The sequence below is a fragment of the Giraffa tippelskirchi genome, chromosome 1, assembly GCF_054371585.1.
Source record: "Giraffa tippelskirchi isolate mGirTip1 chromosome 1, T2T-mGirTip1v1.2.pri, whole genome shotgun sequence".
In the NCBI taxonomy this organism is placed as follows: Eukaryota; Metazoa; Chordata; class Mammalia; order Artiodactyla; family Giraffidae; genus Giraffa; species Giraffa tippelskirchi.
The window spans coordinates 202,294,959-202,321,221 of NC_137275.1; the positions used below are offsets into that span (position 1 = coordinate 202,294,959).

Consider the following 26,263-nt stretch of genomic DNA (forward strand, 5'->3'; position numbering starts at 1 on the left):
ACCCACTTTGTTATTTAGAGGTTCTATTAAAAGAGTGGATTAAAGACTAAGGGTGAAGTCATTTTTATGTTATTGTAAATCTTAACAGTTCCAGAGTATAACAGTCTAGGAAATTAAGCTAGTGAAATACTGTTTTTACTTAGTTTCCAAAATTTCGAAGAACACATCAATGATTACATTTCACCATATTCAAACAGTATATGTAATGACTTGGCTTTTTATAGTTTGTTAATGATGACTATAAATAATAGCTCTGGTTTGCAAACTATAATATAGAAGTCCAGAAGAAAGCATCATTCTAAGTAAACCAATGACAAGATCATGACTGTTGATTTGTCCAGGATCCTCACTCATCCCATAGAAGTAAGTGTCCTTAAATACAGACAAGTGTGTCTTCTGTTGCAAGGTGGGACTGGTTTCTGGGTAGGGTGGAAGGGGTGAGTGGATGTTGGTTAAGAACAGCTTTCTCCAGAGCTGTTCTCACCAAAGCCCTCTCCAGAACTGTTCCCACACTGCCTTCTTTTTCATCCTAGAAGTATGTGTGTATGGTGGGGGTAGGGGTATGGGGTGGGGGTCTTGAGGCTTCATAATACATGTGCAGGATGACTTAACCCTCACTCTGTTACCCATATCTCCTGGTGGCACCTAGGAAGAGCCCAGTTATAACATCCCAGTTTAGAGGGCCCCTGCCTTTTTGACTGCCTGATTTTTAGTATTTTAAACTTCCTACACTTTTATATTTTAAAAAGAGATCCTTTGAGTTAAAGGGAATGCTGGGACACACAGGCCATCCACTTGTCCTTTTGGACACGGTGACCAGTTTCCTCTGAGATCTCCTGACGCTTAGGGAATGTGTTGCCAGTCTCAGCCCTTGGACTTGTCTCTTCAACAGTTTTTAGTGACTGGATGAGGCCCAGAGGGACACCTATATCATCTGCAAACGTTACAGGGCAGAGGAGGGTTAAGATACTGGATGGTAGTCGACATCCAAAAGCATTTCACAGCCTAGAATGGATGGAATGACTATAACAACATGAATCAAATTGGACAGGGTGTCAAGTCAGGTTCCTGTGTTAAGTGGGAAAACAAAAGGCTGTCCAAGTTCACAACTGGGGAGAAAACAATAACTACATATGGAAGAAAAAAAGCTTTAGTTGCCTTCAGTATGCCCAGTGGAGTGCTGGGTTGTGTCAACATAGTGTCCAAATACAGAGACAGCGGTCCTGCTGTCCTGGGAGCATGCCTGCCAAGAGATTCAGTAGTAGACTCCCAGGGAGATTTTGCAGCCATGAAATAGAAAATATTAAGAAAACTGTTGATAAATTGCCCCCAAAAGGAACGAACCATAGACTGTGTTGTACTTACTGTAAGTGTCCAAGTGGATAATAGCAAAAAAGGTAAATCTTGAGTTGTTTTCAGGAAGAATTGAAATGTGACCGTCAGATCAGGAGCAAAGCAGCCTGCCTACTGAGGCTATGTACCTCCCTGTGAACTGCTAACGTTAGCTACTGTGGTAACTATATTGCATCAGGATGTCCCCCTCGCTAGTCATTTTGTCTTATAATTTCAAGCATCTAAGATTCGATGGACATGAGTTTGGTGATGGACAGGGAAGACTGGCATACTGCAGTCCATGGGGGTCCCAAAGAGTTGGACATGACTGAGCGACTGAACTGAAGACATGGCTAGGATGATATTTTAAAATGGTACTTCTTAAGCATAAAGGAGGACAACAAGGACCTATTGTATAGCACATGGAACTCTGCTCAATGTTACCATAGATGGGAGGGGAGTTTGGGGGAGAATGGATGTATGTATATGTGTGGATGGGTCCCTTCACTTTTCACCTGAAATTATCACACTGTTAATCAACTATGTGCTATGCTTAGTCCCTCAGTCGTGTCCAACTCTTTGCGACCCCATGGACTGTAGCATGCCAGGCTCCACTGTCCATGGGCTTCTCCAGGCAAGATTACGGAAGTGGGTTATCATGCCCTCCTTCAGGGGATCTTCCCAACCCAGGGACTGAACCCAGATCTCCTGCATTACAGGGGGGGTTCTTTATCATCTGAGCCACCAGGGAAGCCCAAGAATACTGGAGTGGGTAGCCTATCCCTTCTCCAGGGATCTTCCTGACCCAGGAATTGAACCGGAGTCTCCTGCATTGCAAGCGGATTCTTTACCAACTCAGCTACCAGGGAACCCCTAATTGGCTATACCCCAAAACAAAATAAAAAGCTTAAAAAAAATAAAGGTTGACATAAGCAATTCCAGACTCACTAGGAACCAAAGAGAGATCAAGTCAGATAACACTGTGATACTTCTGCTCTACAATGTCAGCTGAGGAAATGCTACCGCTTCTCTGTCCCACTCACAAGGTTCAAAACAGTGATATAAAATGTGTTTAAAGCCAAATGAATCTATGTGTGCTAAGTCGCTTCAGTCATGTCTGACTCTTTGTGACCCTACAGACTGTAGCCTGCCAGGCTCCTCTGTCCGTGGGATTCTCCAGGCAAGAATACTAGAGTGGGTTACTATTTCCTACTCCGGGGGGATCTTCCCGATCCAGGGATCAAACCCAGGGATCTAATGTCTTCTGCATTGGCAGGTGGATTCTTTACCACTGGTGCCACCTGGGAAGCCCAATAAGTCTCTAACTGTACTCAAAAAGTAAGAGAGGGAAGCCCCAGAGCACCAAAATTCTTAGGAATTCGCAGAAAGATGGCTATCAGGCAGGAAGTGGCAGCCAGGAAAACACAGAGGCCCCATGTCAGTCACTGGCCACGAGCAGAGAGAGGGGAGCCTGAATGGTCAGCACTGCAGCTAAGGGGGAGGCTGCAGCAGAAACAACCGGATTTCCCCTCCACCTGCCCAGGGTGAGGTGAGCAAGGAGTGTGGTGGGTGGGTGGGGCAGAGTCAAGACAGGCAGTGTCGCGGGGCCAATGTGTAGAACACAGATATGTGTGTCCCCTGTAGCCTGTCTACAGCACACCCCTCCTGTGTTCAGCAGTATCTCATTATTACTGTGCCCACTTTATAAAGGAAAATACCTGGACTCTCAGAGGTTAACTTGCCAAAATTTCTCACAGCAGCCAGAACCCAGGCTCCACAGGACCAGGACAAGGCAGGCCAGCCAAGTATCTATCATCTGAAACTAGTTTTCCCCTAAAATAATCCAGGGAGATGAGACTAGAGAGTCTCTCTAATCTGCAGCAAAGAAGGGGGGAATCTAAGGAGGTGTCCAAGCTGTAAGTACCCTTTCTTCGCAAATTAGTGGAAGTGCTATGTAAGCATCTCCTTTTGTGTGACATCATAGTTGTGTAATAACTCATTTTCATCTTCAAGGAGCAAATATTCCCAAATGTAAACAACTAACATCTGGGTAGATCTAAAAAACCATGTTAGATTTTTTTAATGGTAGCTATTGAGCTCATTTTTGAAAACTAAAAATTCTTTCTCAAAAGTGAGAGTCACTAGCAGCACCCATTTGATTTATGTGTGTGTGTATGTGTGTGCGTGTGTGTTCATGCACTTTGTGGGGCAGGTTCTAGGGCTTGTTGAGGAAGTAGTACAACCAGTGGAGTGACATTATAGTGTCCACAAACTACTCACACCAGGAAAATTTAAATAAGAAATACTCAAGTTTCCAGTGAAGATAGAGAAATAAAGAGAATTTAGAATTATGAGTTGCAGTTGAATTAAAAACGTAAACTAGGATGTCTTATGGGAGGGTGAAGTAAAATATGACTGGTTTAAAGACTTTGGCAGCATTTTCTGCAGAGCTAGCTTTTCCTGATTCTAATGAATATAAAGGAAAAAAATAATTCAAGAACTAATGGAGGTAAGTGGGAGCAGTCTTGGCAAAGGAGAACAGGTAACATTAGACAGTGACAAAGAACATTATTTAAAAGTCAGGAGGCCATGCCACTATCTCCACTGAGTCACAATGGAGATTGCCAAGGCATGATTGCTGTTGTTGAGTATTCATAGTGTACTGGCAACAAACAGAAGTACTTCATAAAGCAAACTAAGCAAAATAACCCAGACAGATACCACTGCCATTTTTTATATTTCCATTTTGTCAGCCTTGCCACATGAGGAGGAAAAGGTTACTTTGGGGAAAGTGTTTGAATAAAGTCCAAGGTTCTGGAAGTCAAGAATAAGACCCACTTGAAAGTGCACATGAACAAAATTCTGAAGATAGGAAAGGAGAGGAAGATCATTCAGTAACAATACATGGTGATTTAACAAAAGGGAGAATAGCAGAAGCCTCAGAATGAACCATCCTCGAAGTGAGCAGATATTTCAATGTAACAAGTTTTCCTAAAAGTTATTCTGGGGCTTCCCTTGTGGCTCAGTGGTAAAGAATCTGCCTGCAGTGCAAGAGACGCAGGAGCCATGGGTTCAATTCCTGAGTCGGGAAAATCCCCTGAAGAAGGAAATGCCAACCCACTCCAGCATTCTTGCCTGGGAAATCCCAAGGACTGAGGAGCCTGGCGGGCAATAGTCTATGGGGTCGTAGAGAGTTGGACATGACTGAGTGACTAAACGACAACAACAACAACAAAAGACCCAGTTAATAATAATAATAATAATAATAATAAAGTTATTCTAACAGCTACACCAGATATACCATGAGAAGGGACTGTTTTTTTTAGAAAATAACTGATGTACTACTGCGGTCACAAGGGAAGCCCTGAAAACAGTGATGTCAGCAGGTACTGGGCACCATAAGAAAGAGGTAGGTTGCTTTGCAGAGAAAATGAGAGCAGAAGGGATTGGGGTGGTTTGTGCTATGTTCAGGAGGCTACTTTTGAAAGGATGGGGGTAGAGAGAAAAGAGAGAGACAGGAGAGAGGAGGCCCAAGCAGGCCACTGATGAATATGTGGCAAATACATTAATAACATTTCCTTCTCAAATTTTCAGTAAGTCCTACTAGGCTCTCAGATGCTTTGTGTGAGTGGATTTTTGTTTGTTTGCTGGACTTTGGGTCAGCATTCTGCAGAGCAAGGCAGCTCACTGGGAGTAGGGTGGTGAGGGTTGACACCCAGAGGAAACTGCAGAATCTAGATGGGTATGTGGACTTTGACCACCCATGTAACTGAGGCTAGGAGACCACCTTAGCTGGGTCTTGGGGACTTAAGGAAGCCCTGCCCATTATTAAATGAGAATTGCCTCTAGATGCCTTTGTGCTGTGTGCTATGGAGGAAACAGCAAAAAAGGACAGTATCTCCTCTTGAAGAGTTTTGAATTTGCTTGTGATGGAAGGACCAAGACACTAAAAGTGGAAACAGCCAGTAGACATTACCAAGAGGTAGAATGTATGGGGAAAAGTATGCCTGCAAGAGAAGCTGAAGGGTGGACTGCAGCCATAGCAAGGACCTGGGGGACATCCCAGCAAGAAAAGAATGGGCTGCAGGGGGCATTAGCACTTAGACCTCAGGGAAGAGCTGAGGAGCAGTGCAGGTATTCTCTATCCCTGAAGAAGTGAATTCATTGAGAAGATTGATAAGCCATATATAAAATAGATAGCCAGTGTGAATTTGCTGTATGATGCAGGGAGCTCACACCTGGTGCCCTGTGACAACCTAGAGGGGTGGGATGGGTGGGAGGTGGGAGGAAGATTCAAGAGAGAGGAGACATATGTATACCTATGGCTGAATCATGTTGATGTATGCAAGAGTATTAGTTGCTTCAGTTGTGTGTGACTCTGTGCAACCCTTTGAACTATAGCCTGCCAGGCTTCTCTGTCCATGGGATTCTCCAGGCAAGAATACTGGAGTGGGTTGCGATGCCGTCCTCCAAGTGATCTTCCCAACCCGGGGATTGATCTGGCATCTCTTATGTATCCAGCATTGGCAGATGGGATCTTTACAACTAGTGCCACTTGGGAAGCCTGTTGATGTATGGCAAAAATCTTTTTTTTTTCCAATTAATTAATCTATTTTAATTGGAGGATAATTACTTTACAATATTATGATGGTTTTTGCCACACATCAACATGTATCAGCCACAGGTATACATGTGTTCCCCCCAACCCTATCCTGAACTCCCCTCCCTCCTCTCTACCCTATTCCTCTGGGTTGTCTCGGAGCAGCGGCTTTGGGTGCCCTGCTTCATGCATCGAACTTGCTCTGGTCATCTGTTTTACAAATGGTAATGGACATGTTTCAATGCTATTCTCTCAAATCATCCCATCCTCGTCTTCTCCCACTGAGTCCAAAAGTCTTTTCTTTACATGTGTCTCCTTTGCTGCCCCACATGTAGGATTGTTGCTACCATCTTTCTAAATTCCATATATATGCAGTTAATATACAGTATTTGTCTTTCTCTTTCTGACTTGCTTCACTCTGTATAATAGGCTCCAGGTTCATCCACCTCATTACAACTGATTCAAATGCATTCCATTTTATAGCTAAATAATATTTGATTGTGTGTATGTTCCACAACTTCCTTATCCATTCATAAGTCAATGAACATCTACGTTGCTTCTTTTTTAATTGGAGGATAATTGCTTTATGATACTGAGTTTGGTTGATGTATGGAAGAAACCAAAAACAATATTGTAAAGCAATTATCTTCCAATTATAAATAAATAAATTTTAAAAGACAGAAGATTGGTGAGAAATAAAATTCATAAGTAAGTGTAGAACCTGTTGTCTAAGGACTTTGAGTTCCAGGTTTGAAAAATTACCCCTGATTCACTTAGGAATGGCTAGAGGAAAACACAGTCTCAGTCTCATAACTATCTGCTGAAAAACAAATGCAAGTGTGAGGTCAGGAAAGCAGGTGGACAAGGGTGAAGGGAAAGATTTGCGGAAGGCCAGGATGAGATTCATGGTCAGAGCGCAAAGGGTGAACAGAAAAGGATGCTGTGGGTGGACACACGAGCAGAGGTCTCCGAAGTTTTGGGGAAGGTGACTGGGTTGAAGTCATGTGGGGCTGGGGTGTGGGCTCATCCCAGGAGCCCCAGGACAAGGCCCACTGGGCAAATGTGAGCAGACATTGTGCGCTTTCCCTGTGCCCGGACAGTCGCTGACGCCGACCTCCGCTACAGCCCTGAGCCGCCCTTGTGCCTGGCCTGGGTGCAGATTAAAAGTGACAGAGCATCTTCACGCATCCATGTTGCCAGGTTGGAAATTTCCTAAGGGTGCTCCGGAGTCACCCAATTCCACTTACTCTTGAAGTCTGGACTCAGAGCTTCTCCCAGCGGGTCCCCTAGACCTACCCAGGTGTGTGCTGAATTCTCCAGAAAAGAGGATGGGGAGAAGGGTTAGAAAACACAGCAGTGCTGGGAGGAAAGTGATTCAGGAAAGACAGACCCGAGAAGAGCAGAGCAGGAGGTTTTCTTTGAGGCGATCAGCCTGAACCTGCTAAGAAGAAACCCACAGGGTGGCTCCTGGCAGAAGGGGGCTGCGGTCCTACACTCCAGAAAGTTGATGGGACAGGAGGCTGGCTCACCTGGGGACAGAATCAGAGAGGTCAGCACAGCAGTTTTCCTCTTCAGAACTTACCCAGAACTGCTAAGTTGCCATACAACCAGCAGGCAGTTCATAAGATCGCTTCTTTGCCCTCCTTAAAATCATGTCACCATACAATATGAAAAATACAAGTGTGAAATTTAGCTGAAAAGCTCTGACATGCCTGCATGCATCAGCATTTTCTGGACGTTTCACCAGTAATGAATTGAGCCAACCAGGGTTCCTGAGAAGGTGGGTTGGAGTGAACCTATTCTTAGTCTTCTACAAAGTAGGATAAATGTCACAGTAAATGATGTTTTGCTCCTTTGATTTGTAGTTGCTTTTGTACTGTAGGCCAAGTGGCAACTGAGATCACATTTAGATCACTGCTGTGCAAAATTGTGATAATTATTTCAATAATTCAAGTGAAAGGATTCTGAAACTTTTGATATTGTAAATGAACATCTTTTTCAAAAATCAAGATAATTGCCTTACTATGAATATGCAAATTAGGCCTAAAGCTTGCAAAACACACAGAAAGTGTGTTTTCGCTAGGTAGAAGGAATCATCTTAGCACCTCTTTAGAGTCATGCAATAAAGCAGAAATGCACAGTGTCACTCTTGCGGTCACTGAATTTGAAAGTAAATTAACTTCAGGCCAAAATGTTCAGTGATGGAGAAAGGTGTAATATAATAACTGATGAAAGCAATAAACAACAGCTAAGCAGAAGGAAATACAAGCAATTACTAGAACCTACTACTTTCTGTTTGTCACTGCCTAACATTTTTGCCAATTTCTCTGATGCCTAAAAAACACGAATAGGGTGCCAAAATTGAACTCTGCCTTAAAAATACAGTAATATGTGTTTTTGATGAAAGCATAATAGAGAACTAATAACAGGTCATATTCTTGAGCATGCCTCTATAAGAACTCAAGGCTTTAAACATATAAAATTATTGTGTGTGTCAAGTCAGGAACACAAGCAGCATTTCCTCTGCACCCTCCTTTCTCATCCCCACCCCTCTTTCTCATCCCCACCCCACTTCCTCACTCTTACATGACTGGAGAACAAAGTGATGGGGAAACCAGGGTTTGGTGACAGCAGATTCTGAAACTTCCTTCAGAGGAATATTCCGCCTGCAGTGACAGAAATTGTTTGCCTCAGGAAATATAGCTGGTCAGAGTAAGGATGTGGGAGCGCTGGGCTTCAACACAGTATTATCTATACTTCTGAGAGCTCTTATGGTGTCCATCAGGGAAGTGTGAACTTAACCTGCTGTATTAGTCAAGTGGGTTTAGAGAAACAAAACCAATAGCATTTAATGATATCTATATCTACTTCTCCATCTACTGAGAGAGGAGAGAGATTGAGATTTATTATGAGGAATTGGCTCATGTAAATATGGGGCCTGGGAGGCCCACAATCTGCTTCTGTAAGCTGCAGAGCCAGGAAAGCCAAGCCAGTTGTATAACCATCTGAGTGCAAAGGCCTGAGAACCAGGAGAGCAGATGGTGCAAATCCCAGTCCGAGGGCAGAAAAACTGATATGTCCCAACTCAAGCAATAAGGCAGAGAGAGAGAGAGAGAGAGAGAATTCTCCCTTCCTCTACCTTTTGTTCTAGTCAGGACCTCAAATTGGATGAGGCCCTGCACACTGGGAAGGGCAACCTGCTTTACTCAGTCCATGGATTCAAATGTTAACCTCATCCAGAAATACCCTCACAAATACAGCCAGAATCATGTTTAATCTAGGCACCCTGTGGCCAGTCAGTTGACACATAAAATTAACAATCACACCTGCCTAAGCTCACAGAACTGGCAGGTAGGGGAGTCAGGATGTGATTTCAGGAGCCATGTTCCTGACTATGGTCCACACTGCCTTTTATTCAAACTAGTGGTACTTTAAAAGGCAGAAAGAAGAAAGAAAAAAAGAAAAAGGACAATAAGTATATTATCCTCTTGGTTTAGGCCTATTTGCCTCATGTCTATGGAGTGCTATAGCAGTCCCTTAACTCCCAACTCTTCTTTGCTATGTGTTTATATTACACAATATACTATATACAGTATTCACACACACACATATATATATGTCTCTGTGTGTGTATATACATCTATATGTATATGTGTGTGTGTGTATTCACACACTAAACCACCACCATGTATTATTACTGCTATTTCTGATTTTTTATCTAAAAATTGTTCTCATGTTGTATATTTAAAACTAATACAACGTTATATGTCAATTATATCTCAATAAACATGTATACATATATGTGTGTGTGTTGTGTATATACTATATATGGTGTATTATGTAATATACATATATATACAAGGGCTTCCCTGGTGGCTCAGATGGTAAAGAATCTGCCGGCAATGCGGGAGACCTGGGTTCTATCCCTGGGTTGGGAAGATCTTCTGGAGGAGGGCATGGCAACCCACTCCAGTATTCTTGCCTGGAGAATCCTCATGGACAAAGGAGCCTGGCAGACTACTGCCCATTGGATCACAAAGAGCTGGACACAACTGAGGGACTAAGCCCACACACATATATATACCTCATGCTCACTGTTGCAGATTGACCTCCACTCACTTTTTAAAAACCTCAATAGGTCCTCTTGTTAATAAATAACAAAAGTTGAACTCCTTTATTTGGCACTCAACATTTTGGCCAATACTAATTTTTCCAGGCTTATCTGTTACCCACAGATTTGAGGCAAAGACTCAGACACGACTTAGCGACTAAAGTACCACCATGTATTATTACTGGTGTTCCTGATTTTTCCATCTAAAAATCTTTCTCACATTGTACATTTAAAACTAATACAATGTTATATGTCAATTATATATTAATAAAGATAAATTTTATTTTAAAAAAGATAAAAATTATTTGATATTATACCCCTTAAGGACAATTTGAATAAATTAAGTCACCTGACAAGTCTCTGAAAATGCAAAGGAAAACTGTCCTAGTATTTTAGACCAGAGATTTCCAACTTGAATGTGTTTTTTGCACAGTTCTAGCTATACCAAGAAAAAGTACATCCATCCATCCATTTATCTATCAGTCTCTCCATCCACATCAATCCAATTCTCACACACACACACTCAGTGCACGTACTAGAATCAGTTAAAGCATTAAATGATAATGAAGTTTTATGTAACTGATCTTAGACAAATAAATGTAAAAAGAAATTTCAATATTTCCCTGCATCAAGGAGGATAATCTTGTAACATCCTGGGCATGATGACCCTACATAAAGACCACTGCTCTGTATAGGGGGCACTGCTCTTCAAATATTTGATGAACCAATTGGGACTTTCTTTGTAATTTTGTTTAAGGTGTATTTCAGGAGCTCAGTTCAAAGCTCCTCAGTATTTGTGAATTATATACACACATCCCTATTTATTCCTCCTTCTGTTTCTTCTCACTAGCCAGGATTTTAATGCATAATATTTATAGGTAATATAAATATTTTAAAATTTTCAACTATTTTGAATGCCTCTACTATATTTTGGAACTGAGGCTGGGTTAGTTTCACAAGGTGCCCAATACTGTCTCTTACTAAACTGAGCAGGAGAGTCATGGGCCTGCCTGAGTCTCTCCCAGGGCTTAGGGAAAGGCTGTATCACTAAGCGAAATTTATTGAGGCATTGGGAACTACATAACATTGGACTTTGAATCCATCAGGAGTTGTGTTTGTTCAAGTACTGGGTACCCAATTATGGAATAAAAGACCAAAGAATATTAAGTGAAAGTTGCTTAGTCGTGTCCGACTCTTTGTGACCCCATGGACTATACAGTGCATGGAATTCTCCAGGCCACAGTATGGAAGTGGATAGCCTTTCCCTTCTCCAGAGGATCTTCCCAACCTAGGGATCAAACCCAGGTCTCCCACATTGCCGGCAGATTCTTTACCAGCTGAGCCACAAGGGAAGCCCAAGAATACTAGAGTGGGTAGCCTATCCCTTCTCCAGGGAATCTTCCTGACCCAGGAATTGAACCAGGGTCTCCTGCATTGCAGGCAGATTCTTTACCAACTGAGCTATGAGGGAAGCCCAAAGAATATTAAGATCTCCTTTAAAAATTGTAAGTTCTCTGAGGGCTAGAGTTCAAATAGCTTTGGAAAAGTAATCACCTATTAAAGATTTTATGGGGAGCATCTCCAAATTAATCTTTTAAAGAATACCATCTGGTCTCTGAACTTAGAGCTTCTTGAAAATGACAACTGACCCCAAAGTCATTCTCTTTTGCTGTTTTCTGCCTTGGGTTCCAGCAGCCTTCCCAATAAGTGTAAGATATTTGTAAGATTCATCATCTGTTATTGCTCACTATGTGTTAGGCTTCTAATGTAATAAAAATATTATTTTAAATACTACATTTTTAAACTTCTTATCCCCTTTTGTGAATGTTTACTAAAGAATCATTATTAAGTCATTAAGGTAAGTATGATAATTTATTATTACATATTTGTTTTTCTACAAAATGAGAACAGCTTGTCTATAATGGTAACAGAATCTTCAGGAACATCTGCTTTAGAGTTAACTTCTAATAGGCCTCACATGGAACAATCTGTTCTCCGTGTACAGGACTCAATCATTGCTGGAGTCCTTGAGAAAAGATGGCACCAAATCAACTACTGCTGTTTCAATTTATACTATTTTTAAATCATTTTATTTTTGGCTGTAGATGCTCTCTTCTTGAAATATACAACATATAAGAATACTGCAAAATTCCATTCTATAGTAAGACCAAACTATTAAATAGGGGAAACATATATAGTGCATTCAAAGAATGTAATTTTTTGCAAATCTTTGAGGTGTTCTTGCCATTTGAGGAATTGCTGCAATGAATCAGGGGACCAGAAAGCTAAGTTACAGTAATTTTTCATAATGTATGGGACAAATGTCTGCAGAACTTTGGTTGTGTGATTAACTGCAGTAGCAATTCATTTGCAACCAATTTCAGACATAGTTTTCTGGTTTAACTTTATAGAATACAAATGCAGTCGAGCCAATCTTGCTGTGTAGACTAACCTTTGCTACTCAGTGTGGTCAAGACTCCAGCAGCAAGGACCTGACATAGAAGCTTCTAGAATCATGGACTCTTAGCTCCACCTAGAATTAGAATCTGCATTCTAACAAGATCCTCAGGTGATTCACATATCCCCATTAAAGTCTGAGAAATGTGATCTGTCGGGTGGCCTCCCCCAAACTCTGTCATGGTGAAATTAGTGAAAAGTGGAGAATATGGTGAGTTTTTCATAAAGCTTAGTGTATTCAACTATTTATTTTAGTAGATATATGACTCACTTACATTCTTGGCATTGTTCCTTATAAAAATAATGTTGAATTTCAGATGATAGTAGTTTGGTTTTTACTTAGTAAAATAAAAATTCAACAATCTTATGACAGCTATTAACTCTTCACCTTGTAAAAGAAATGCAATAATCTGAGAACATCTGCTATGGCAAAGACAAAACTCCCTCACATGCTCTTTAGAATTGCCACCCCTCCTCCAGCCCCTACCCCCCCATTGTCCCCCATTTAGTTCTCCAGCCATCAGGTTCTAGTTGTCACCTCCCACAACTCTGGACTCCTTGAGTGAAGTTCCTTTGCTGGAAACTCGACCTTCACTTTCCTTCACATTCTTCAAGTTCCTTCACTTTCTTCAAGCCCAGCACAAATTCTATACCTGTGAAGTCCTTCTCAATGGTGTTGCTATGATGCTTTGCTCACACTGTTATTATAGTGCTTTTCACATTGCATAAAATATTGCTCGTTTAGATGTCAGTCAACACATCTAGACAGCATGTTCCTCAAAAACAGACACCACATTCTATCACTGTCTTCTCAGCTCCTAAGAAAGACTCACACACACACACACACACACACATGCGCGCGCTCAATATGCATTTGCTGAGTGGCTTTGACATACTTGGAAATAAGCCCTGTTTTAAATAATTATCATTAAATATTCCATTTGATAGGATGAAAATGATCCATGGAAAGGCTACTGGTCTAGATGACCAAATCTCTAAATCTGGTCTCAGTTTGCCCCTCACACATTATGTGACTTTGGTGGAGTCTTATTTGCTAGGTGTCTCAGTTTCCTTATTTGTAAGGCAAGAACACTTGCTTTACTTTGCTCCACTGATATATCCTGACAGTGAAAGGACTTATGAAAGAGTTTATCTATCATGTTGAAAGCTAAAACATTAAACAAAAGACTCAGTGTAAGTATGAGGCCATCCTGTCTCTTTTATCATCCCACTAGGATGAAGACATACCAAAGTTGAACGCACAGAAACAGAGAGTAGAAAAGTGGTTGTTTGGGGATGAAGGCTGGGGGATATAGATAGAGGCTGATAAAAGGGAACATGCTTTCAGTTATAAGAGAAATAAAGTCTGAGGATCTAATGAATAATGTGATTCATTACAATAGTTAATAACTTTTAATTATAGTTAAAAATACTATAATGTATAATTGACATTTGCTAAGAGAGTAGAACTTAAGTGTTCTCACCAAAAAAATAAAAAGGTATATATGAAAGGTGATGGATGTGTTAATGAACTTGATGGTGGGAATCCTTTTAAAATGTATTTGAATATCAAATCATTACGTTGTATACTTTAAATATATTATAATTTTGTCAATTATACCTCAGTAAAGATGGAAATAAAGGACTGAAAGTATACCATATATGAATATTAGGTAACTGTATTAGTTACTAGGGCAGGTTGCATAACAAATACCAAAGAATGAGTGGACTAAACAGCAGAAATTTATTCTCTCACAGTTTTAGGTGCTAGAAGTCTGAGTCAAGGTGCCAACAAGGTTGGTTTCTTCTGAGGCCCTTCTCCTTGGCTTGTGGATGGCGTCTTCTCCCTGCAGCTTCACATGGTCTTCTCTGTGCATGTCTGTGTCCTAATTTCCTTTTCAGGTAAGGAAACCAGTACTAACCAGTTACTAACCAGTTATTAGTAATATTGGATTAGCATTCACCCTAATAACCTCATTTTAAGCTTATTTCCTCTATAAAAGCCCTATCTCCAAATGCAGTCACATTCTGAGGTGTCAGGAGTTAGAACGTCAGCATATGCACATGAGACCATTCAGCCTATAAGTAATTATTTAACTTTGCATAGTAAGTATAAAGCTAAGTTACCTCCTATGTGGTTTATCCACGCCAAAAACCTGCCATTTTTTTTTTAAACATTTATTTATTTATTTTTGGCTGTGCTGGGTCTTAGTTGTTGTACATGCGCTTTCTCTAGTAACAGCAATGAGGGGTTACTCTCTAGTTGTGGTGCATGGGATTCTCATTACAGTGGCTTCTCCTATTGTGGAGCATGGGCTCTAGGGCACAGGCTCAACATTCGTGGTGCATGGGCTTAGTTGCCCCACGGCATGTGGAATCTACCCTGACCAGGTATCAAACCTGTGTCCCCTGCACTGACAAGCAGATTCTTAAAGGCTGGATCACCAGGGAAGTCTGTTTCTAATTTTTTTACAACAGTGGGTAATTTCAGAAATGAAGGCAATGTTAAATTAACAATGGTGAACCAAAGCAGTTTATCCTTGGTAAATGGGATTTGATTCTAACATGATGCAAATATATCAATTTTAACAATATTTTTCAAGTTATAAAAATAGAGAAATATAGAAGTATAGGAAGAAAAATTTTAAGGCTTCCCTCTTCTAATGTGATCCTCTTAAGATGACCAATGTGAAGTTTGTATTTTTTCATATTAAAAAGGCTTGTATGTGAAAATTTACACTAAAACAGATGCACATATGGAGATTCCATATGGAGGTATTTTCATACCCATTTCACTTTTATCAGTCACGTCACCCATCTTAATATCCCAGTTTCATAATGCAATTTCAGTGGAATTCATTTAACAACTCAACTTGACAGATAATCAACACCTTTCAATGAGGGGAGGGGTAAATAACATGACTTCCCACTTGCCAATAATAGCAGAAAGTCCTAGCACTCAATTCTTTTCTTGTGTAGACCTTGCCCATTGGATTCCTAACAACTATTTCTAATTCCTTCCCTCTTGCCTTCTCAGAATATAGAAACAGGGACAAAATAGATACTCACTTTTGTGGACTCCCTTGCAGCTAACGGTGGAGATGTGACCTGATTTGTAAGTGTAATATAAGGGAAGTCACTTATACTACTGAGAGTGATCTGTTTCTTCTCCTGATAAGAGGAAAGCTATCTACAAATGCTTTACTGTATCATTAGGTAAAGTCTCATGAGGCTGCCAGGCCCAGAGGGAGGGCCAAGAAAACCACAGACATCCTCTGACATCCAAAAGAAGAGTTTCCCAGCAATTGGACTATGTTGAAGGGAGAAAGATCTCTTCATCAAAATATACCAGGTGAAAGTATTGTCAATCCACAGCTAGGGACTGACAATACATTTGATTTCTATCAGCATAACCAACAAGAGAGTCATAAAATGTGTTAGAAACTTCTATAAATCTGTAAGAAAAAGAACAGACTTCACAAATGAAGATATCCAATTGGCTCATGTTCTTAGTTATCTGAGAAATGCAAATTAAAACCACAATGGACACTATATACCTACCAGAATGGCTAAAACTTCAAAGCTTAAAATACCAAGTTTGGACAAGGATATGGAGCAAGTGAAATGTTCATACATTGTTGGTAGGACTGTAAATTAGTACAATTACTTTGAAACCAACTTGTCCGTTACTGATAAAGATAGACATATGCATACCTTATAACCAACAATTGTGCTCCTAGATACATCCCTTCTGGAAATGAAGACATCATCCACCCAAAAAACCTGTACACAAATGTTCATATAGCAATGTTACTCACAACACCTAAAAACTGAAAATAATCCAAATATCCATCAACAGTAGAACAGATCAGTTAATTGATCAATTAATCTTGATTTAGTCACACAATGAAGACACATGAACAACCTGGGTAAAATTTACAAATATAATATTGCACAAAAGAAACCAGACTTAAAAAATACACACTATATAATTCTATTTGCATAAGTTTTTTTGAAAGGGGCAAAACTACTCTATAGTGTTAGAAGTCAGGAGAGTATTGGTGAATTTTAGGGAGGGAGAGGTAACTGGGAGAAGAATTGAGGAGGGCTTCTGGGATGTTGCCAAAGCTCTGTTTCCTGACCCAGGCAGGTCATTTTGTGAAGACTGATCAAACTGTGCACTTATTATTCTGCACTTTCCTGTACATCTGTTATACTTTAACTAACAAAGTTTATTGATAGAGACATTACAGTGAAAAACAGAGGATGGGAAGTTTGTGTCCCAAGAAAATATTTGAACTTGCCCTGTAAGAAATGAGGAGCTGGTGAAGACTTTTAAGCAGAAGAGTGATGTGATCCAGACGTACGAGCCCATGGGATAAACTAGAGTGGTGGTTAAGGGCAAGAGATTGGTAGGGAGAGCCGTAAAGAGCAATATTGTAGGAAAGAGAAAGAGGATGCTGTGCCCTTGGATCACCACAGTGATGACTGGAGTATCACACCAGAGAATGAATGTGAAAGCCTGCTGGACTACCATGATCTGTTGGATGCTATGACAATGCAGAGGATGAAGTTAAGAGAAAGACAAGTTGATTTGGAGCATGTTCTCGTTGGGCTTCCCTGGTGGCTCAGCTGGTAAAGAATCTGCCTGCAATGCAGGGGACCTGGGTTCAGTCCCTGGGTTGGAAAGATCCCCTGGAGAAGGGAACAGTTACCCACTCCAGTATTCAGGCCTGGAGAATTCCATGGACTGTACAGTTGATGGGGTTGCAAAGAGTTGGACACAACTGAGCAACTTTCACTTTACTTCGTGTTCTCATTACCAGGTGGTGCTAGTGGTAAAGAACCCACCTACTAATGCAGGAGACATAAGAGATGTGGGTTTGATCCCTGGGTCTGGAAGATCCCCCAGAGGAGGGTTCAGCAGCCCACTCCACTGTTCTTGCCGGAGAATCCCATGGACAAGAGGAGCCTGGCAGGCTACAGTCTATAGGGTCTCAAAGTCAGACACAACTGAAGCTATTTAGCACACAGCACACTCATTACTCAAGTCACTGTCACCCAACACAGATATCTTGGAGGTGTCAATGCTGTGGGCAGGAGCAGCAGATCCCACATCCTCACATCTCCCTTCCTCACTGTCCTGCCCCCAACCTAGCAGGAGGTGGCAAACACAGCCTCCTCTCAATGAAGCTAAATTTGCCATCTTTGTCCCTTGATGGTACTGCTCTCTTATTTTCTTTATATCCCAATGTTTTAACAACCAGAAATGTTTACATTTCTATCAAAGGAATGCCAATCTAGCAGCACAACAAAAAAGCAAACATAAACCTCTCATAGTCAAGTGATCAAACAGCAGTAACAGAATGAGGCAGAGTAAAATTCTGATGTGATGCGAAAGCAAGTACCCAGATGACGGTACCTACATAGGATTCTCACCTAAATATGCAGCCTGAACTTCACCCTCAGGAAATAACCAGCGAAACCTGAACTCCAGACATTCTACAAGACAACTGGCCTGTTGGACTCTTAAAAAAGTCAATAATGTTCTAAATTAAAAGAGACTAAAGAGGCATCGCCAAGGGCAATATAGAAATTTTAAGTAGGAAAAAGCTATGGATGACATTCTCAGAAATTCTAAGTATAAATGATCTTTTGGAATAGTTTTTAGGTTTGAGATGTTATAATAGGTATACATATGGAGACAGAATTTTCTCATTCTTAAGGAATACATGTTGAAACATTTAGCAGCGAAGTGTCATGATGTCTGCAATTTACTTAGAAAAACAAATGCAAAAAACTGGTGAACATATCTTTTACCTGGTAAAAGGTATATTCCAGTGTTTGTTGTACTCTTCTTTCAACTTTTCTGTAGATTTTAAATTTTTCAAAAGAGAAATATAAAAAAGAATCTCTAAGTATCATGTAATTAAAAGTAAAACTTAGTTTAAAAAATAAATTTGATTTAGAAACAAGAGGGGCCATAAAACCCTATTCGAGAAACATTTCACAGGGCAAAATACATGACCGAGTTCCATGTTCTGATCAGTTAATGAAACAAAATGTAATGAAATGGGATACAGAACTGCAAAGGCCAGAGAAGGAATAAGGTGGTAAGTAAATATATTAAGACAGAGGAGAGAAGGTGAGAACAGATGCCAAAGGCATGTACAGAAGCATGGGGCTCTCACGCTAAGCAAAGAGACAGTACTGTCCTTGGGAAAACTGCTGCTGAAGTCAGTTTAGTGATCAGAAGCAGCACAGGTCAGAAGCTCAGATGCCAGCTCTGGGACTCACTGGCTAAAGAACTAAAGGTAAGTTTCTTCCTTTTAACTTCCCCAATTTCTTTTTCTTTATAAAAAATGAGGATTAAAATACAAATATCCACAGGGTTGCTGAGAGAGGTCCATCAAACACGTAGCAAAGTACCCAGCATCACAAGGGGTTAACAGTCATTGCTATTATGATCACAGGTATATTTTACAAAGTTAGGCAGAAATGGATATCCTGGAGTTACAGCTCCATGCAAGCTCTGTCAAATGAAGTGTGATAGCCCACCTGGTGGGAGAAGCAGGTTGGGGAAATTATAATCAGAAAAGGGGTATTCGAGGATACTACAGCCTTGGTAATCAAACAGGTCTGGGATATAATACTAGCTCCATCACTTTTTACTTATATGTCTTTGGGTAATTACCTTTCCAAGTCTCAATTTTCTTGTGGGGTGGCTAAGAAGTCAAAATAATGAATGCCTTGAATCTAAATGAAAGTGAAGTTGCTCAGTTGTGTCCGACTCTTTGGGAGCCCATGGACTGTAGCCTACCAGGCTCCTCTGTCCATGGGATTTTCTAAGCAAGAATACTGGAGTGGGTTGCCATTTCCTTCTCCAGAGGATCTTCCTAATCCAGAGATCGAATCCAGGTCTCCTGCATTGCGGGCAGACTCTTTACCATCTGAGCCACCAGGGAAGCCCACAGATATGTATAAAAACATTCTTCATTATATTGTATTATTTTAAAAAAGATTGAACTGAATTAAGTAAGAATTTTTACTTTCATATATAAATAGCAAAGATGTTTTATTTGTGAGGGGAAAGGCATAGATAAGGTAGATGACTTCTGTCTCATGGTTTTTTATTTAAAACAAAAACGGCCCAGCTCTTCATCAGATTTTAGATAGGAAAGATGCTGAAAAGATAAGAAAATACATCAGCAAGTTACCACATCCCTTTGAAATCCTGATTACCTTTCTCTTCAGTCTTGAGAGCTTTTTAAGCCTTCTTTTCAGTTAGTTATATTTTAGATGAAGTGGGGTAGCACATGGTCATCCAGGTGAGGCTGCTCTTTGGAATGACTACATTCTATCCTGTGCCCGATACCATCTTTTTTTCCAAGAAGGAATTTAGGAAGTCAACAAGGGCACTCACCTAAAGCACAATCCAGGGGAGACCATTGATCCAGACCCCAGAAGAGACTGAGGGCTACCATGGCCAACCTCAGCTCTTTCTTCTGCCATGACTTCTGGAGATCTCTCCCAACACTGGACGTCATGTTGGCAGAAAGGAAGAGATGGTAATCCAAGAGGCAAAGAAGGACTGTTCAAATTATTGGATTGGGCTAAAAATATTTTAATTCTAAAAAAAAATAGACTTTATTTTTTAGAGCAGCTACATAACAGTAAAATTAGCAGAAAGTACAGAGAGTTTTCCCACGTACCCTCTGACCCCACAGCACAGCCACCCATATGATCAACATTCCCAATCAGTGTGGTATGTTTGTTACAATGAGTGAACCTATATGGATACATAATTATCACCCAAAGTATATAGTTTACGTTAAGGTTTGTTCTTGGTGTTGTACATTCCATAGGTTTGAACTAATGTATAATGACATGAATCCATCACTATAATATCATACAAAACAGCTTCACTGACCTAAAAATCCTCCATGCTCTGCCTGTTCATTGCTCCTTAGCCCTGAGCTCCTGAAAACCACTGATCTTTTTACTGTCTCCATGGTTGAGTGGATCAGGTTCTATTTAACATAGAGTAGATACCTGGTTCCTTTTTTCCTGCTAACAAGTAGAAAGAAGTTTGAGAGAAACACCTGAGTAGTTACACACAGTTTGAAGGAGCTATTTTTGGAAAGATGAAGTTGCAGCATGAGTTCAGTTTTCAATGTTACTACATTGCTTTTAACAAGTTGAAGGTGGAGAGGCCACTGTACTAGCCCAGTGGTCAGGTGTACTGAGTGTGGTGGTTAATTTTATGCGTCAACTTGACTCAATCACAGGGCACATGGGTATTTGGCTAAACATTATTTCTGGGTGTATCTGTGAGGGTGTTTCTGGATGAGATTAATATTTGAATCAATAAACTAAGTAAAGCAGATTGCCATTCCTAATGCAGGTGGTCTTCAGCCAATCCACTGATGGCTTCAACAGAACAAAACCTGGATGGAATCTCCCGTCCTTGGCATGGGAATTTTACCGTCAGCTCCTCTTATTCTCAGGCCCTTGGACTCAGACTGGAATTTATACTCCTGGCTTTCCTGGATCTCCAGCTTGCAGACAGCACATCTTGGGACTTCTCAGCTTCCATACTTGCATGGGTCAATTCTTAAAACAAATCTTTTTCCCTCTCTCTCTATATATATCTCCTACACTTTCTTTTTGGAGAAGGCAATGGCATCCCACTCCAGTACTCTTGCCTGGAAAATCCCATGGATGGAGGAGCCTGGTAGGCTACAGTCCATGGGGTCGCTAAGAGTCGGACATGACTGAGCGACTTCACTTTCACTTTTCCCTTTCATGCACTGGAGAAGGAAATGGCAACCCACTCCAGTATTCTTGCCTGGAGAATCCTAGGGACGGCGGAGCCTGGTGGGCTGCCGTCTATGGGATCGCACAGAGTCGGACACGACTGAAGCGACTTAGCAGCAGCATACTTTCTTTTGGTTCTTGTTTCTATTTCTCCAGAGAATTCTGACTAATACACTGAAATGTGTGACTTGCCAGAACATAGGTTGCAGTTAAAGCCATGATGTGGATGATATCTTCCCAAGAGCGTACTTCAGGAACAAAGAGACAGCACCTAGGTCAGCACCCCGAGGTCCAAACCAACTCTTTGCGACCCTACGGACTGTGGTCCACCAGGCTCCTATGTCTGTGGGATTCTCCAGGCAAGAATACTGGAGTGGGTTGTCATGCCCTCCTCCACGGGATCTTCCCCACCCAGGGATTGAACCCACATCTCTTATATTTCCTGCATTGGCAGGCGGGTTCTTTACCACTAGCACCACCTGGAAAGCCCAGGATTAGGAAGAAATCTGTAAATAACATGCAGAAGGAGAGGCCAGAGAGGGGAAGAGCGAAACCAAGAAGCTGTGGTATCACAAAAAGCTAGAGCACAACCACATCAGAAAATTGGATGGAGAGGCATTTAAAATAGAATTTGGACTTTTTCCATTGCTGACTTGAGATGTTCAAACAGCGAGTTCTCTACGTTGACTTGCTTAATTTTCATACCATCTCTGTATGTATTTGAAATGTCACTGCCTGAGAGATATCCATTTCATTGCAAATGGAAATGAGTATTGCTTCTTAAAATGTTTTCCTGTGAGGCTTAGTGGGGAACTGACATGATGCCAAAACATCACTGTACAGATTGCTCACTGTCAGAAAGGGGGCAATGGCAACACTCCATGGAAGGACTCGACTGTGATCTGTGTTAGCATCACAGAGATTGGACAGCCAGACAGTGGCTTCTCCTTTGGTGGAAAAATACAAACTTTGTGCTATGCCTTAGGAGGTTCCTTGTCCAAAATGGTTAATCTGAGTTTTAATGAAGCCTATCTACTTGTCTTCTGGTATATAGATAAACACAGGTAAAGGAGAAAGTGAAGTGGCTTCACAAGGACACAAACAGATGAAATCAGGAGGTGGGACTTTCTATAGTACGATAGAAATCAGTACACAGAACACAGTATAACTGTCCCTTCAAAAGGTTAACGTTCTATGAAGAGGGGTGGGGAGAGGGGTATAAGAGGGGACGGTGTTTTATTAAGAGATACTATACTGGACATAATTATGCACTATACAGTCCTGAATCAGATCCTGTTTTGTATACAGAAAGGCAAATTTTGAGATAATTGGAAAACAACTATGAATTGATATTGGAGATATGGGAAGTTATTGATTTTGTTAGGTATGATAATAATCACATGATTACAAAGCAAAAGCTTAATTTTTAAAAATGCATACTGAAATATGTAGAGTTGAACAGCCATATTGTCTATAATTCACATTGTAATACTGTAATCGCATTACTTTGCCAACAAAGGTTTATATAGTCAAAGCTATGGTTATTCCAGCAGTCATGTATGGATGTGAGACTCGGACCATAAAGAAGGCTGAGCGCTGAAGAACTGATGCTTTTTAACTGTGATGTTGGAGAAGACTCTTGGGAATCCCTTGGACTGCAAGGAGATCCAACCAGTCCATCCTAAAGGAGATCAGTCCTGGGTGTTCATTGGAAGGACTGATGCTGAAGCTCAGACTCCAATACTTTGGCCACCTGATGCAAAGAGCCAACTCATTAGAAAAGGCCCTGATGGTAGGAAAGATTGAAGGCAGGAGAAGGGGATGACAGAGGACAAGATGGTTGGATGGCATCACCGACTCAATGGACATGAGTTTGAGCAAGCTCTGGGAGTGGTGATGGATAGGGAGAGGGAAGCCTGGCATGCTGCAGTCCATGGGGTCACAAAGAGTCGGACACAACTGAGTGACTGAACTGAACTGATACCTTACAATGAAATATTTTAACCTGGTCCCAACATATTAATAAGGAAAATGGAGCAGAATCAGACATTACTAATGTTCACCAGTATCTGGTTGCCCCTGCTTTCTAATGCCTGGAAAATTATACTCCCCCATGTTCTTGAATTTGACTTAGGTCATCAGTGGAAGTGAGAAATAGATTTAAGGGACTAGATCTAATAGACAGAGTGCCTGATGAACTATGGACAGAGGTTTGTGACATTGTACAGGAGACAGGGATCAAGACCATCCTCACAGAAAAGAAATGCAAAAAAGCAAGATGGCTGTCTGAGGAAGCCTTATAAATAGCTGTGAAAAGAAGAGAAGTGAAAAGAAAAGGAGACAAGGAAAGATATTCCCATTTGAATGCACAGTTCCAAAGAATAGCAAGGAGAAATATGAAAGCCTTCCTCAGCGATCAATGCAAAGAAATAGAGGAAAACAATAGAATGTGAAAGACTAGAGATCTCTTTAAGAAAATGAGAGCTATCAAGGGAACATTTCATGCAAAGATGGGCTTGATAAAGGACAGAAATGGCATGGACCTAACAGAAGCAGAAGATATTAAGAAGAGGTGGCAAGAATATACAGAAGAACTGTACAAAAAAGATCTTCATGACCCAGATAATCACGATGGAGTGATCACTCAACTAGAGCCAGACATCCTAGAATGTGAAGTCAAGTGGGCCTTAGAAAGCATCACTACGAACAAAGCTAGTGGAGGTGATGGAATTCCAGTTGAGCTATTTCAAATCCTCAAAGATGATGCTCTGAAAGTGCTGCACTCAATATGTCAGCAAGTATGGAAAACTCAGCAGTGGCCACAGGACTGGAAAAGATCAGTTTTCATTTCAATCCCAAAGAAAGGCAATGCCAAACAATGCTCAAAATACCACACAATTGCACTCATCTCACATGCTAGTAAAGGAATGCTCAAAATTCTCCAAGCCAGCCTTCAGCAATACGTGAACCGAGAACTTCCAGATGTTCAAGCTGCTTTTAGAAGAGGCAGAAGAACCAGAGATCAAACTGCCAACATCCGATGGATCATCGAAAAAGCAAGAGAGTTCCAGAAAAACATCTATTTCTGCTTTATTGACTATGTCAAAGCCTTTGACTGTGTGGATCACAATAAAATGTGGATAATTCTTAAAGAGATGAGAATACCAGACCATCTGGCCTGTCTCTTGAGAAACCTGTATGCAGGTCAGGAAGCAACAGTTAGAACTGGACATGGAACAACAGACTGGTTCCAAATAGGAAAAGGAGTATGTCAAGGCTGTATATTGTCACCCTGCTTATTTAACTTATATGCAGAGTACATCATGAGAAACGCTGGGCTGTATAAAGCACAAGCTGGAATCAAGATTGCTGGGAGAAATATCAATAACCTCAGATATGCAGATGACACCACCCTTATGGCAGAAAGTGAAGAGGAACTAAAGAGCCTCTTGATGAAAGTGAAAGAGGAGAGTGAAAAAGTTGGCTTAAAGCTCAACATTCAGAAAACTAAAATCATGGCATCTGGTCCCATCACTTCATGGCAAATAAATGGGGAAACAGTGGAAACAGTGGCTGACTTTATTTTTTGGGCTCCAAAATCACTGCTGATGGTGATTGCAGCCATGAAATTAAAAGATGCTTACTCCTTGGAAGGAAGGTTATGACCAACCTAGATAGCATATTTAAAAGCAGGGACATTACTTTGCCAACAAAGGTCCGTCTAGTCAAGGCTATGGTTTTTCCAGTAGTCATGTATGGATGTGAGAGTTGGACGGTGAAGAAAGCTGAGTGCCGAAGAATTGATGCTTTTGAACTGCCGTGTTGGAGAAGACTCTTGAGAGTCCCTTGGACTGCAAGGAGATCCAACCAGTCCATCCTAAAGGAGATCAGTCCTGGGTGTTCATTGGAAGGACTGATGTTGAAGCTGAAACTCCAATACTTTGGCCACCTCATGTGAAGAGTTGACTCATTGGAAAAGACCCTAATGCTGGGAAGGATTGGGGGCAGGAGGAGAAGGGGACGACAGAGGATGAGATGGCTGGATGGCATCACTGACTCGATGGACATGGGTTTGGTTAGACTCTGGGAATTGGTGTTGGACAGGGAGGCCTGGTGTTCTGTGGTTCATGGGGTTGCAAAGAGTCGGACACTACTGAGCTACTAAACTGAACTGAAAAGAGTCAGGACCACATACTACTTCTAAAAAATTTTTCTGATTGACATGAGACATATTTTTTGAATTTCAGTTTCCCTCCTTATAAAATGAAACATTTGGACAAGACAGTCCCTAAGGTGCTTTCCATTTACAAAATGTAATGACTAAGCAATTAGGGACTTAATACCACTTGTTTTTAAGTGGATATAAACATATATATATATTATTCACATTGATTTTAAATCTGTTTCCTTTTCCTTGAACTTAAATTTCGTTCTTGATTGTATTAACTTGTTCCTTATGTAGATACACTGCTTAAGGAACAAATTTTTAAGAAACTTTGGGGATGGAGAGCAAGTAAATTCTGTTTTACTATCTCAAGACATTGACTGGAAATAATAGGCCATATGAAGCATCAGTGCCTATGAAGCACCTTGAAGAGGCACAGACCCAGAGGAGAAAATTTAGTACACGGTGCACTTATACACATAAGGCTATTTAAAGTTCTTATTCTTAAGTAGAAAGCTGGACCTACTTTAAATGTAAATGATTTGAATGCTATTTTGAGGCAATAAATGGAATGCCTGAACAGAAACAGCGATTGATAAAATACCTCACTGGAATAATATACTTTAATAAGACTGTGATGACTAAGGGCCTGAGGTTGAAAGCAAAGACTTCCCATCGTCACTCCTCTGGTTTCTACTTGGAGGGAGCTCACTGGGGCAACGCTCTTGCTCTCTCTCCTCCCCACTCTTTTCTTCACCCCAGGGAAGAGAAGGGATTCATC

General features: G+C 40.9%; 1 long non-coding RNA gene across 1 annotated transcript in view; it reads right to left on the reverse strand.

Moving 5' to 3' along the window:
- Nucleotides 1-14,226: 14,226 nt before the first annotated feature.
- Nucleotides 14,227-26,263, reverse strand: part of LOC145538852 (uncharacterized) — a 29,233-nt gene continuing 17,196 nt past the window's right edge. Inside the window, exons 5-6 of the long non-coding RNA XR_014077288.1 lie at nt 16,215-16,283; nt 14,227-14,394 (exon numbers count right to left, since the gene is read on the reverse strand). This is a non-coding gene — a long non-coding RNA (uncharacterized LOC145538852). The remainder of the gene's footprint in view (nt 14,395-16,214; nt 16,284-26,263) is intronic.